This window comes from Poecilia latipinna, unplaced genomic scaffold (genome assembly GCF_001443285.1).
Source record: "Poecilia latipinna isolate Pla-1442-1.1 unplaced genomic scaffold, P_latipinna-1.0 Scaffold786, whole genome shotgun sequence".
Classification (NCBI taxonomy): Eukaryota; Metazoa; Chordata; class Actinopteri; order Cyprinodontiformes; family Poeciliidae; genus Poecilia; species Poecilia latipinna.
Window position 1 is genome coordinate 184,016 of NW_015113402.1, and position 12,026 is coordinate 196,041.

Here is a 12,026-nt window from a genome sequence, read left to right on the forward strand (position 1 = left end):
GAATCGGGTTTAAAGTTGAGTCGGGTTTAAAGTTGAATCGGGTTTAAAGTTGAATCGGGTTTAAAGTTGAGTCGGGTTTAAAGTTGAGTCGGGTTTAAGGCCAAATCGGGTTTAAAGTTGAATCGGGTTTAAAGTTGAGTCGGGTTTAAAGTTGAATCAGGTTTAAAGTTGAGTCGGGTTTAAAGTTGAATCGGGTTTAAAGTTGAGTCGGTTTAAAGTTGAATCGGGTTTAAAGTTGAATCGGGTTTAAAGTTGAATCGGGTTTAAGGCCGAATCGGGTTTAAAGTTGAATCGGGTTTAAAGTTGAATCGGGTTTAAAGTTGAATCGGGTTTAAAGTTGAGTCGGGTTTAAAGTTGAATCGGGTTTAAAGTGCAGCTTCCAGTCGGTTCACTGAGCCGGGATGAAACGAGGTCAACATCTGGAAGACATGGCTGCAGGGGGGGAAACATCCAGCGCTGCACTCTGGAGGTTCTGGACTGGGAACCAGCTGGAGCCATTCGGACTCTGGGAGCCGAGCGGCTTCCCGGCCCGGCCCGCTCCACTCCCGGCCCGGCGCCGCAGCGATGTGGGGAAACAGACGTGAAACAGTCGTTTGTTTTTTCCGACATGCTGGGAATCCAATCGGGGACGATGGCTTCCTTCCCTCCACCTTTAGTGGATCCAGCTCTTTCTGCATCACAGCTTTTTCCAGCTGCGTCCCAATTTCCAAGACTTAAAACAATAAACCGACCACATAATTAAATAACCACAAAGTCAACCCATTCACTGCAAAACAACAAAAAGCAGGAAATGCACTGACTTTAGGAGCCAGGCTATAAAACAAGACATTACAGCAAAGTCAAACACGCTACGCTGACGTCCTGAACTCATCTGGTCAACACTTACCCAGTCAGCCCAAAACCAGTAAAACCAGTAAAACCGACCAGTAGCAGGATATTCCAGCCTGGGACTCGGATCCATGCAGCGACCTGCTGCTCGGTCAGCTGCACATCAGCAGCAGGAGGTCGGAGTTCATTAGGAAGCAGCAGCCATTGGACTGGAAACCATCAGGTTACGTAATGAGCCAGCAGGAGGCGCTCATTTAATCACCAGTAAGAAACTCACCAGTTAGTGTGTTAGTGGGCCCCATACGTGGGCCGCGGGTCTCTTCTGGGCTAAGAGTTTAGCTTATCTCCTTCCCTTATGGGGCCCATTTATAAACGCTGGGTTGGTTAAACCTGTAGCTAAGAAGCTAGCTGCGCTAACCCATCTGTTCCGCTAATGCTAACACACTTCATCAACATGGTAATTAACTGAAGCTAATGCTAAAATGCTATTCTCACATGGTATTTAGGAAGCTAACACTGTAGCATTATTCAAACATATTTTTCTGAAGCTAATGCTAAGGTGTTATACCAACATGGTATTTAACTGAAGCTAATGCTAACATAGTATTTAGAGGAAGGTAACACCAAGGGGCTTTATTTTGAAAGGCCAACAGAATCACGTTTTTCATGTTGTGCAATAATTTATCCCAAGAAAACTAAAGACTTATTTCAAGAGAAAGCAGAGCCCTTATTTTGAAGGGCTTAACAAAAAACATAACCAGGAGTAAAACATTTTGTGAGGCACAACTGGAAAAAATAACAATAAATAAATAAAATCAGCTTTTAACTGAGCGATGTTAAAAATATGGACGCAGTCTGAAGGGGCCCCATAAGAGGCTCTGCCCAGGGCCTCATGTGACCCAGGGTCGCCTCTGCGCCTAGAAGCCGTTTGGTTCGCAGGCCGAGCCGCTCCGGGCCCAAACGCACACAGACCCAACCGCAGAGGAATTTCCTCCTTTCATATAAACTGATAATGGGACGCGTCGCAGCGGGAGCGGAAAAACCCGAGTGACTGACGAGCCGCGGCATTCCAGGCCCGCCAGCCAGCGCTGCTCCCCAATCCCACAGGTTCACCGCCTGATGGAGGCCGGAGAGGAACCGGAAAACACGCAGGTCACCTGGGGTCAACCCAGAGGTCAACCGACAGTTCACCTGGAGGTCCTGCGGCGGGGCGAGCGAGCGTGAAGCTTCAGAGCGACTTCAACTGACGCGGCGTGGAGAGGTGAGCGAGGAAGAGGAGAGACGGGATGAAGAAACGCCATGGAAACCAGAACAGGAAGTAGAAACACAGCAGGATGAAGAGGAGATTAAAAAAAAACCATCCATCCATCCATCCATCCATCCATCCATCCCAGCTCTTCCTTTTCTTCCTATTTTTCATCCCTCCATCACAGATCTCTCTCTCCATCAGACAGGCTGTGATCTGCTGCCGCTACCTGCTGAGTGTGTGTGTGTTTTAGTGTGTGTTGGTGTGTGTGTGTCCTGGCAGCGGCAGCAGCACAGACGGTGTGTCGGGTTTATACCTGCAGAGAGGCGACATGAACGCAGAGCGAGGAGTAAAGATGGACGCCCAGGTGATTCAGCCACCTGGACGCTCGCTGCACCACAAAACTGAATTTAATTCACCAGTTTGACTTTAAAATAAAATCTGACTCATTCATGCAATAATTCAGATGTTTATCTGTTCATTCCATTAATTTGCCTTACAGCCAATTAAAAACTAATAAAATAGCAACATTCTACATCACAGTTCTTCCTTCCACTCAACCTTCCTCTTACTGATATATTGACAGAAAGTTGAGTGGAAGAAAAAAGTGTGGTGGAAAGAGATGCACAAACATACTGTTCATCTGATCAGGGATCAGATGCTGTTGACTTAAAAACTGAAAATATTTCAGTTGAATTTAGTCTCTAAAAACAAAAATGAGTTTTTATCACAAAGTAGAAACGTCTCGTTGTCCGGAGTCGAACCGACTCAAGTAGAGGAATAACATGAAACCCAGGCTGGGATTCAAACCCAAAACCTTCTTCCTGCTTTTCTACAGCAAACGGTAAATTAAATGTCTACAAGCTTTATTTTGAAAGTCAGAACTGCTCAATCTGACGAAACTAAATAATATCTTATAGTCAGTCAGTAAATAAATAAAACGCAGAATAAATCAGTTATGGAGTAAATTAAAGGCCCCCAGAATAAAAATAAGTTCTGCCCCGGGCCTCAAATAGTTTGGAGTCGCCTCTGTCAGAAATAAATGTTAAATTTTAACTAATTATTTCCAGAAATCCAGATTAACAAAAATAAAAACTGAACTTTTTCTTTCATTAAATTTTTATTTCTGACTTGTGAGGCGTTTAGAGAGGAAGCAACACTGAGAGGTTCACTGCTGCAGGAGGAAGAGGGGGAGGAGGAAGATGATGATGATGTTCCTGCTAAATCGTTTTCCTGAAGATGCAAATTAGAGACGGAGCAGGAAAAAACACTGAAATGGACAAAAATGTTAAAGTTTCTGCTAAAAGTTGGCAAGGACCTGAGGACAAAGCAGCAAAACATCAACACACACACACACACACACACACACACACACACACACACACACACACACACACCAGGCTTTGAGAAGCACACTTCACTGTCTGAGAATTTGTGAATGGAAAAACGTTTTTAAGGCGTTTGGCGGGACGGCAGGACGTCCTACGCGTCTCCCTCAGCCCGTCCTCATGTCCTCCAGCTTGTCTTCTTCTTCTGTGCATCCCTCCGTGTCTCAGACTCTTCCCAATCTGCCCGTGTCACTTTATTTGTCTTTCCGTCTCCAGATCTGCGTTTCTCTGGAGAGTAAAGAAGGAAGACAGGAAGCATGTTTTCCACGAAGCGGCTGCCGGGAGGTTGTAAAAACTTGTTTTGGTCAATCTGAAGCGGTTTAAAGTTTCCAAACTGGATTCGATCCGGATTCAGAACCGGGAGGCTGGAACGGCTTCCGGCAGACAAAGAAAAGGGAAAAGTTACCTGAGGCACCTTACAGGAAGGAGCAGCAGAGGTAAAGAGGGGAGCGACACCGCTGGTGGGACGATAAGCTGAGTGTGTGTGTGTGTGTGTGTGTGTGTGTGTGTGTGTGTGTGTGTGTGTCCGATAATAAAGTCACCCCGGGAGGAGAAGCAGGGAGAGACAAGAGGACTAAAACCATCCGGACAGGTCGCTGTGTGTCCAGGCAGAGGCATCACCACGACAACGGTGGATGAGGATGAGGAGATCCCCCCAACACACACACCCTTACACACACACACACACACACACTCTCTCACACTCTGAGAAAATGAAAGTAGTGAGATCTGCGCACCGACCTGCCCGGCTCTCCGTCTTCATCACCCGAAAGCATTCCTCCGCTCTGCCGCTCCCTCCTTCCATCGCCGCAGCAACCGACAAACCAACCGGCCGACCCTCTCACACACACACACCAACACACACACACAGGTTAAAGTCCCATAGTGTCCAACTGCTCCATTCATCCAGCGAGCCGTCCGCCGCGCTGCGTGTTTACATCTGAGTCTGCTGCCTCACTCAGCAGCAAGGCATCAGAGAGAGAGAGGCGGAGAGAGAGAGGTCGGAAGTGTGTGTGAGAGAGAGAGTGCGTGTGTGTGTGCGTGTGTGAGTACAGCAGAGTGGGAGCCCTAGAGAAACACTCCTCTTGCCACAGGAGTAAAGCCCAGGCGTGACGCAGAGCCAGAAATAGACGGCGGGCCCCGGTGGGGGGGGCGGCGCCGGCCAACATGGCGGCGCTTTTCAGCGACGCAGCGGCTCAGCGAACTGCTTCCTGAGGCCCGAGCAGGAAAACTGCAGCTCAACATACAGCCGTTTCTGTATTTTACAGAAACAGCTGGAAATTACAGAAAACTACAACTAGAAGTTATTATTCCAGCATGTTTCTGGCGCCCCTCCAACATGGCGCCCATATGTAGCAGGTAGGTCACACACACGGAAAGACGCTTTCAGACGTCACACTGATGATTGGTTGGTTTATAAGAACTGATCCGTTTGGTGTTAAAAACATTTGGACTAATATGAGACTTTACTGAAAGTAAAGCTCTGACTGCACTGAGCTTTGCTTCACAATCACCTCAAGGCTACACATATTCCTACTTTTTCTACCACACTTTTTCCTTCCACTCAACTTTCCTTTAATAAGCTTGGAAACAGCAGCCACAACAGTTGTGGAGACTTTGGTGGTTTTCTGCTGGGTGTCTGTCATCGGCTCCCTCCTGATTTCAAGAATATTCATGGAAAGTTGAGTGGAAGGAAAAAGTGTGCTTGAAAAATTGGATTCTAATTTTCTCACAAACAGAATCATCAAAAAATTACAGAATTAAAAAAATGCTCCTTTAATATTATGCAATAGAAACTAATTCTATGTACAATATTTCTATGGTAAATAAATGATGTCACACCAGTGATGGACACATTGTGCTAACAGTTAGCACACTTAGCTTCCCCTGTGTTCATTCTGCCAGATGAATCCCAAAGCGCTGATTCGGATAAAGTTGGACATGTTGACGTTTAGATTCTGCTTTTATTTCTATTTCCTCCTTCTGGCCACAGCATCGCGTTTCACCAGCAGAAGGTTTTCTGAACTGAGCTGAATGTGGCAAAGCTGAAAACTGATAGTTCATAAAACATCCTCCTAAATCTGGAATTAAACCAATAATTATAAAATTCAGCCCAACGACTGGTCAGTGAGCCGAGGCTCACAGAGCAGCAGCATGTTTCAGTATCTTCTTCGTCTTAAATAAAGATGGCTCCTGCAGCTCATGTAGGAAGACATGAGGATGCAGCAGATCAGCAGGCCTGCTGTGAACTTTGACCTGCTGTTCTCCAGCATTAATAACTTCATTCCATATTATTCATGAGCAGCCAGCCGGCCTCAGGTCTGTTTGTGCTGCAGACATCAGAATGTTTGCAGAGCGCAGTGATTCTCCGCCGCAGCGCAAACGATGCATCGTCACAAACGCATGCAGAGGATTGAAACAAAACACACAGAAAGCTCAAAAACTCCTGAGAACGCCAGAAAGTACTGAAAAATACTGAAATGACTGAGATTTTAGACATGAAATTTTAACTAAATTATTTAAGTTTTGAATAATGAAGCTGGTGACGACTAAAAAACTAAAGATTTAAATGGTTCAGAGGAAGGGGCGGGGCTTAGCCAACAGTTAGCAGCAGAGCGGAAGGGGCGGGGCTTAGCCAACAGTTAGCAGCAGAGCGGAAGGGGCGGGGCTTATCGGGAATAACATGTAAACTTGGTACTGGAAGACCCGAGGCCGGGATTGTAACCCAGAACCTTTTTGCTGCAAAGCATCAAAGCTAACGCAATGCTAACCTGGAACCGAAGGTTTGCAGCTGAAGTCACGGTTTGTGTCGACGCCTGTGGCTCGGCTCAGATGGAAAGTTTCCCTCGGTGGCCCTTCAGGCCCGTTGGACCTCAGGATGACGCCGCAGTCCGTCCAAACATTCGCTGTTATTTTTGGCCCAGTTTGTGTTTTTCTCCAACTATTTACACAGCTTTCTGCTGCCTGAGGGCCGGGGGGAACCAGGGGGCCTGGGGCCCAGTGGGTCCGGCTCTGGTTCTGGAGCAGAGCAGTATCCATGGAAACCGATCCTGATTCATTTACAATGGAAACGGCGACTTCAGGTTTGTCTGTTTTCCAACTGTCCTTGAAGTTCCTGCTGCATTCACTGAACCTCGGAAAATTAAACTCTTCACATCGATCAGCTCAGCGAGTTAATATTTAAATATTTTAATTCTGAATTATTTTGTTTTCGTCTGCAGGTTGGTGAACAACTTAACAGAGAAACTGGATCGGCTGGAAACCAGGAACTGGAAACACACACACACACACACACACACACACACACACCTGTCTGAGCGCCTGTATCTCAGGAAGTGGAGCAGAGAAAATGCAGGATTGTTTTTTTCCACCTCAGACTTTATTTGAATATTTTAGCCGAAGGTCAAAAAGAGATTTTTTTTTTTTAATCAGATGCGCGCGTTTATAATGACTCTGTAGCAAAAATAAATAAAGTAAAATGAATATAAAATATTTAGTTGTGTATTGTAAAAATATTGACACTGTATAGTTGTTCTGCTGATCCGGTTCTGCTGATCCGGTTCTGCTGATCCGGGTTTTTGTCCTGCTGATTTTTCATCTAAATATCGGTCCAATAAATCTGCACCGAGCCGCACGAGGAGAGAGAAACCACTTTAGCCTGGGAGCCACGGGGAGACCCAGCAGAGCGTTACGCAACTGAGCCATGCCAACACACACACACACACACACACACACAGACCAGCTGTCTGTTTTGCTCTCCATCGGACCGGTCTGGTCGTTCCGGAACCAGAACCAGGTGTGTAAGTCGGTTTGGACCAGGAATCTGAACTCTGGTGAAACATGTTGACAGATTAGCAGCAGCTGATTGGTCGGTTCCCCAAACGACAACGCCTCTGAAGTTCTCACAGAAAACAACCAATCAATGCACAAACTTATGAGTTTAATAAACTAAGATTTGTTAGAAATCTGGACATATTTAACACATTCAAAGGCCTAAAATTAAGATGAAGAAACGCTTTAAGTTAGAAAAGCGTTTAAACTGTATTTTGTATTTTCCATTTCATAGCATAATGAAAAGGGCCCCATACGTTCCTCATGTTGCACTTTTCCAGAAGAAAGAATCGTTCAGAGCAACTTTGGAGGAAGAAATTCACAAAGTTCCTCCTCAGGTGAGGTCAGAACGGGATTGGAGCGGACAAACCGTACGGGAACCCGGAACGGACAAACTTAAAATGAGGATCCATCCATCCGTTTTGTTTTGCGTTTCTGCTAGCTTTGAGCGCAGTTAGCTTCCCCCAAAATCATTAACTGGATCACTTCCAATACGATCATTTACTAAACTGTTCTGTAAACTTGCAAAGTTTAATATCAACAGTGACGTTTTTGTTAAGAATTATTCAAGTAAACACCATGTTGATATAGCATTAGCTTCTGCTAAGTAGCATCTTGTGTTTTAGCATTAGCAGAACTAATGTTAGCATGTTAGGCTTAGCCCAGCTAACTTTGCAGTTAGCAGTGCTGAACTCTGGTCCGAGGTATTTTTAGCTTCTCAAGCTGCATTTTCTTTTTCTGATCCAAGAAAAAAATGCATAAATTTGTGAATTTTCAGTGAAACTGAACCTTGACGAGGCGAAGCTCCGCAACGATGAATGTTGATCATGATGCGTTTCTCTTCAGCGTCTCGGCTAACAGATACGTTAGCGGTGGAAGCCCATCTAGCTGGGCCAGTTGAAGTTTCTGTTCTGCTTTGGTCCAGCTGTTGTCCTGCCCCCTCGTCCTGCCCCCCCATCCTGCCCCTAGCCCTCCCTCTACCCCCTTACCCCCCTGCGGGGTTTCATGTTGCCGGTGGCAACCGTTTCCCTGTCATGCACACACTCCAGAGGCTCAGCTTACATGAGGAGCCGGGCCACATTATTAGAAGTCCTGTGTTGTGTATCGGAGGCTTCCCAAGCATAACAAGGACACACACACACACACACACACACACACACACAGAGCAGCGTGTGAGCGAGCCGAGCCGAGGCCCTCATTAGAGCCTCGGCCTCCAGCACACAGCAGTGGTCGGCTGAGCCGGTGCGAGCAAACAGCGGCTGACGTCGGCTCTGAAAGGTCAGCGTAAACTTCCTGGAGTGCAGCGGCTGTTTGCCCCAAACTGATCCTTATTAACGATAACGAGTCAAAGCAAAACACAGAGCCAGTTATTACACAACAGCAGCAAGAAACCAACACGCCTCCGGCATGCTAACATCGCTAACGACAGAAACACATAAAGTGCATTTTGGTCAACAGATGACATTTTATGACAAAAGCAAAAAACAAAAATTAAACTGTATTTTGTATTTTCCATTTCATAGCATAATCAAGTAACTATGTTGCCTTCAGCTGTTAGAAAAATGATTTTTTTTTTAATCAAAGATGACTCGATTTCAAAATGTATCATCTCGAAATTGGGCCTTTGTCCCTTTAAGAAGCTCCTGCTCTTTCTGAAGCTCCGCCTCCACGAAGTCACAACATGGCTCCTAAAATGTTTTAGTTAGCAAAAACCTATAAAGTTAGTCATTTATTTTAAAGTCTCTATAAGCTGTACTATAGTTTAGCTTCATGTGGCAAGAATCTACTTACACCATAAATATAAAGCTAGAGCTACCAATAAAACGTTAGCTCTGCTATTAGCGTGTTAGCATAAATCCGCTCCCCACCACATTTCCCTCTGTGTGAACATACACACTCCCTTTAGCTGCATTAACACCTGAACTTCCCCAAAAATAAAATATTTCTATTCCAGATCTTTTTAGTTTCTTAACTGGTTTCACAAAACTGCTGATTAGAAAGTTAAAAACTTTACATGTGATCAGATCAGATGTGTATCCATTTCAGCTTTAATTAAAATGAGTGTTTCAATGTACATGCAGCAGATTTTTACTTTATTGCTGTTTCTGTCAGAAACTGTATCTACCCCATCTGTCTGACTCCCTGCATCTAATTCTGTCTGCTAGCTCAGCGCTGCGGCGGTGCAGGACGTCGTCCAGCCCAGGCTTGCCCCACCGCCATAAAATCCTGCGGGGGCTTCCCAGCAGAGGCCAGCTGGACGTAAACGTCTCCAGTTACGCCAGCAGACATGCAGAGCCTCTGATGAAGAGCTGAGTGACGGCGCAGCGCAGTCGGTCTGATGGCTAACGTTTCTACTGTCCTTACTGGATCACAGGCTGTTTTCACTCCGGTCGACCCGGTTCTACTGGAACCAGAACTCCATCATCCGCTCCACCTTCAGCTGCTGTGGCTCTGAGTCAAACCAACCTGTTCCCCTCCTGGCCTGTGGGGGCGCTGCACCAAGGACCACTGAAGGAAACGACAAAAACCTCTGAAGACACTGAGAGCAACTTCCTTCTTCACCAAATGGAAACAAGATGGAGGATTTTAGCGTTGGAGGATTTCTCTTTAGTCTGTCAGAAACTGTATCTACCCCATCTGTCTGACTCCCTGCATAGACCGCAGCAGAAATGACCAGGAGCCATTTCTGCTGCTAGCGCTAGGCTAACACGTTAGCTTTGGTTGGATTTACCCAGAGTAAAGTTAGCAAAATCACTAAAGTGCTAAATGAAAAATTAGCCACACTATTAGTGGATGAACAGAAGTGTGTAATAATAATAACTTTTATTTATAATTCACTTTATGGTTACAGAAACTTTAAAGTGCTACAATCAATAAAATAAAAAAGACTAAATATTTATACTTTCTTGAAGAGCATCTACAAACTTTATTTTTGAATATCCTAGCTGCTAATTATTCATTTAGATGTTATTGTTATGAAACATTTAAATGCAGAACGAAGGTGAGAATTTCAGTTCAGGCAAAAAAATCTGAAGAAACAAAAACGCAAAGATCTGAAATCTACAAAGACTTCTCTAAACACACCACTAACGTTATATTTTAACAGTTCAAACACCAAATATTCTTTAATATGCATTAATGCACAGTGGAAAATATTACCTGAGAAACTAATACTAAAAGTCTTCCTTATTTCAGCCAATCAGAACCGAGGAACATAAACGAAGCTCCTGGATTGGCTGCTTTGCAAACACCGGCCAACGGCGCGTCAAGCAGCGTTACTTCAGCTTCCCAACGTGTTTTATTCTAAGATTGTTTTAGATATTCTACATAAAAACAAAACACACAAACCAACTTTCCACAGAAAAATCTACAGCCCACAAAGCTGACAGAGCGTTAAAAACTACATTTTATCTGGGAAACAGGAGCAAAGATCTCATCAAACGTGAAAAAGTCAGTTTGGATCCACAACTTAAACTTTGTTTGAGAAATAAAAGGTAAAAATATTGATTAAATCTAAAAGTCAATCAGGATTTTCTGAGGTTGGGTGAATATTTTTGACTCTTGGTGTTTCTCCCTCTAAGCGGACGAGAAGCAGCTGCCAGAGCGGCTTTCTGTGTCAGTCAGTCAGTCAGCCGCTCGTTAACTAATTACTGAGCTCGTTTATCTCATTAAGGCCTGATTGATCTGCAGCTGATGGCCTGGCAGCCCGAGTCTGCTGCACGTCAGCGGGAGGAAGCTAATCAATATTAGCAACGCGGGGAAGAGTTTAACTGTTACGCAATCTCATTATGAGCTTGAGAACACAGGGGGTGGGGAATGTGTGTGTGTGTGTGTGTGTGTGTGTGTGTGTGTGTGTGTGTGTTCTTTCAATGTGCTTTACACCAATGTCACCACAAGGGCAGCGTTCCTGTTGATGTCTCACTCTGTCACTTTTATCTGGCAGGTGTCTTCAAATATTTACACACAAATGCGTCTTTTCTACTGAATTGGACAACAAACTGCGCGCTCAACCCTTTCGAAGAAACTTTCTCGACATTTTGTCTGTCATGTGGTTGCGTGTCTCTGCGCGTACGGGGACAGACATGAACCCGCTAACACTCCCAGGAACTGTTTCTGCTCTCCTCATGAAACCCAAACACTGTAATTTATCTCCATCTCTCTCCCAGTCGGCCCAAGGCTCCCAGTCGGGTTTGCGGTGGGCAGAAATGTCAGAGCCGTGGATTCCAGTGCTGGGCAGAGAGGCCGCTGCAGCTCAGTGGCGGCGGACGGCTGCTTCTCGTCCCTCAGGGGGAATCAGATGGACTGACGATCCGAGTCTCTGGGCTTTAAGTCAGAGCAGCAGATTTATGGCTGTTTTTACACCTGATGATCCGGTAGACTCTGTTCGAACAAAACTTCAACATCTGTTCCGTTTTCAGTTGCTGAAACCAACCAAACCCTGTGAGCAACCTGTTCCCCTCCTGGCCTGTGGGGGCGCTGCACCAAGAACCACTATAGGAAATGACACAAGAACCTCTCAAGACACTGAGAGCAACTTCCTTCTTCACCAGATGGAAACAAGATGGAGGCGTCAGATTTTAGTCATAGTTTGTCTTTGGCTAAAGACCACAAGACATTTCTCCTGCTAATGCTAGGCTAGTGTGTTTGTTTTGGTTGTATTTACCCAGAATGCCCTGTGTTGTAGTTCTCTTCCTGTTTTTGGAGCGGTATCTGGCCGACTTGGACACATATTT

General features: G+C 45.3%; 1 protein-coding gene across 5 annotated transcripts in view; it reads right to left on the minus strand.

Moving 5' to 3' along the window:
* The window catches only part of hivep2a (HIVEP zinc finger 2a), a 115,139-nt gene that overhangs the window by 67,246 nt on the left and 35,867 nt on the right, over window positions 1-12,026 (minus strand). For 3 of the 5 annotated variants that reach the window (XM_015046641.1, XM_015046643.1, XM_015046638.1), the window contains exon 1: window positions 4,204-4,641. The exons of the other annotated variants lie outside the window; for them this stretch is intronic. The gene's annotated coding sequence lies outside the window, so the exon portion shown is untranslated. Of the gene's footprint in view, window positions 1-4,203; window positions 4,642-12,026 lie in introns of those variants that run through there. 5 annotated transcript variants of the gene reach the window in all.